This window comes from Myotis brandtii, unplaced genomic scaffold, assembly GCF_000412655.1.
Source record: "Myotis brandtii unplaced genomic scaffold, ASM41265v1 scaffold577, whole genome shotgun sequence".
Lineage (NCBI taxonomy): Eukaryota > Metazoa > Chordata > Mammalia > Chiroptera > Vespertilionidae > Myotis > Myotis brandtii.
The window spans coordinates 1,776,957-1,780,296 of record NW_005370161.1 but is presented as its reverse complement, the minus strand read 5'-3'; positions in this window follow the sequence as shown (position 1 = coordinate 1,780,296).

The following is a 3,340-nucleotide window of genomic DNA, read 5'->3' as shown; positions in this document are numbered from 1 at the left end:
AGGGGCGCTGAGGCTGGGGAGAGGGTGAGCACCCTGACATGGCTCGTTCCCAGGCACACTTAGAAGAGGACGCACGGAGGCTCCTTCTGATTTCTGAGGACAGACAGACAGATCAATGGAACAGCACAGAGTCCAGAAACGAACCCTCACACCTATGTCAAGTGATTTTTGACAAGGATGTCGGACCACTCAGAGGGGAAAGGACAGTCCCTTCAACAGCGGTGCAGGGAGAACTGGATGCCCACATGCAAAAATGAAGTTGGACCCTTCCCTAACATCCTGTACAAAAATTAACTGAAAATGGACCAACGACCCACATGTAAGAAATAAAACTCCTGGGAGGAAACACAGGGGAAGCTTCATGACATTGGACTTGGCACTGGCAGAGGAAATGGAGACCAACTGGGGTGCAGAGTCTGCGGCCAGCGCTGACGCCCGGTGTCTGTGCAGAAGCCCGTGGGGAAGTCTGTTTTCTCTGTGCGCAACAAGGCCAGATGCCACCTGGGTCCCTAGGGTCTGTGTGTTGACCCTTGGCAACTAGGATGAGCCCTGGTGGGGACTGTGCGCAGCTAAGCCACCTCACCAAGCAGGACAGCGGAGTGCCGGGACTGCTGCAGCACCGAGCAGAGCAGGCACACAGAGCGTGAGCATCACGGGGCTGTGCTGGTGAGGGCTGGCAGCTTGTGACCTGAGCTCCCCGGGGAGAGCTGGGGCTGTGTCCCAGAAGCAGCACGTGTGGGCCAATGTGCAGAGTCCACACGCCGTCTGAGGCCACCTTCCCTGGGTGTCTGCGCCCTGGAGACATCTGCAGTCCTTGCTCGGAGGGACATGACCCTCGAGATGTCCACGGGGAGGTCCGGCTGGCGGCATCCAAGTCCCCTCTGTAATGTGTTCGGGGGAGAGAAGGTGGGAGAGACATGGGACAGACAATACAGTTCCTCATGTTGTGGTGAGCCCCAATTTCATTGTTACAAATTGAACATAATTAAAGCATAGTGATTAATCACAAAAACAATATGTAATTATATATGTGTTTTCCGATGGTCTTAGGCGACCCCTGTGAAAGGGTCGCGACCCACAGGTTGAGAACCGCTGCCTAGAGTCTCACACATCGTCTGAGAGGACACTCTGCCTTTGGTGGAGGGCCCCGGAGTTTCCTGGAAAAAAAAAAGAACAGGATGGGAGGCCGCGAGGTTGCCGACTCAGGAATATCAACATGTGACATTTACATGAAATTCAAGTTTTGTGTTCGTGTTACCGACACGCAGCTGCATTCACTCATGTGTGCACCGTCTGTGGCTGCCTTTGTGCTGCAACCGTGCCGCTGAGAGGCTGTGACTTTAGGCATAGATGTTTGCTGTTACTGTTTACAAAAGGGACTTCTCATCTTATGTCATTGATCTTTGTCTAGATTTACCCCCTTTTCTGTTGTAGATACAAAATCAGTATTGGGTCATTGGGGTCCACAATGTCTACTGTCTTGCAGCCCTACATGCACCTCTTCCCAATTCTCCCCCAACCACCAGTGAAGACTCAAAAGGCCAAGTGCTAGGTGGGTGAAAGATTTATTTTTAAAACAAAATGGTTAAAATATAAGAAATAAATGTTTATGTTCTCTCAGAGTGAAGAAATACGCTCTAACACAGCATAAAGGCAAAAACTATAAGGATTAAGATTTAAATAATTAAATTTTTTGGATGGCTGAAGTATCCCATGAACAAAATAGAACGGCACAAGACTTTGGGGGGGGGCAGGAATTTCAGCCTTTATGACATAACATGAGGGTGCAATCAATACTGAGGTATAAAGAGAGCTTTCAAACGACCAAGAGAAAGACAAGCAGGCTGGCTGACCCTGTCAGGTGCCCCCACCCGCCCACCTGCCACCAGCCCCCTGAGCCTCTTTTCTGGGCCTGCCCTCTGCTGGCCCGAGTCCTGGGTCTTATGTCCCCCACACCCCCAAGCCAGCAGCCTTAACAGTGCCTGACGGAGCGGGCGGGTGTGTGTGTGTGTGTGTGTGTGTGTGTGTGTGTGTGTGTGTGTGAATCCCCCAGCTTTCTCACTCTTGGGAGGGATGTCTTAACCCAGAGCGGACTGGGGCAAGTAGCTTATAAGACCCTCACTGGTTGCCTTCTCTTTCCAGCTCACTCTCTCACTCCCTGGTGGGTCCTGGGACCACCTCCCAAATAAACTACTGACAGGCAAACCCTTCGAAGACTCAGGATCTAGTCCGGAGGGAATCAAACAAAAACATATCACCCATTTAAAGTGATAAACAGAATGTCCCCAAAAGAGAAACACAAATAGCCAGCAACTGTACAAGAATGCTTAGGGAAATAAGAATTGCAAATTCTAGTGGGAAGTCATATTTCACCCTCAAGATGGGTGGAGTCTTAATATCATGAGAAAGCGTAACTGGGCCCTCCATGGAGTGAGCCTGCCGTCTATGGCGACCAGTAGACACACGTGATTCCACGTCTGTCGTTAACTCCAAGGAATTAATTGCACAAATATGCAAACTGATGCAGTTACAAGATGTTCAAAGTGAAAACAAGGAAAAGCAACAAAACTCAAAAGCCCAATAACAAGGGATTGTTCATGTAAATTATCGCTGATTTCCACAATGAAGTCCATGTAGCCATGAAAAATGATGGCTGCATTATATCCTTGCTGTCATAGAAAAATGCTCATGATACATAAAGCGAAAAAAGTGGGACTATAACACAGCATGCAGAGCAGTGACCTGTTTCCATAAATACACGGATGCTGACCGGTGTAATTTTTGCACAGGAAAATGTCTAGAAAGGGCAAACTTCAACCACTGTCACGTTGGAATGGTGATGGCCTTAAGTATTTGTTTTGCTTGCCTACGTTTTCTCATTTTCCTATAACAAATATATACTCGTTGTGTGATTTGACAGAACCTGGCACTTGCTTCTTCCGGAGAGCGTTGTTGCTGACTGTGGAGCGCTCTGACAGTTACAGGCCGTACTGTTGCTCATCCGTTGATGTTTGGTGTGTGCCTCAAATCCGGAAGCGAGGTCTGCACACCACCACTCTGACCTGTCACGGCAGGGACATGAGACCCTGGCTGCTCACACTCAAGGCAGGGATGCTATAATCAGCTAAGTGCACGCAGGGGGCACTCTCCCCAGGAATAGATGTGCCTTCATCCCAGGGGTCATCTGTATGCTTCTTCCTCGGCTCTGGTAACTTTCTGTTAGGCTCATTCTCAAAAGCCCCAGCCAGCCCCAACGTCCTCTCTCCCAGGAGGGCTATTCTAGTGGAGAGGGCCTCTTTCCTTCTGGTTCTAGCTAAAGTCTCAGGGAAGAAGCTCATTG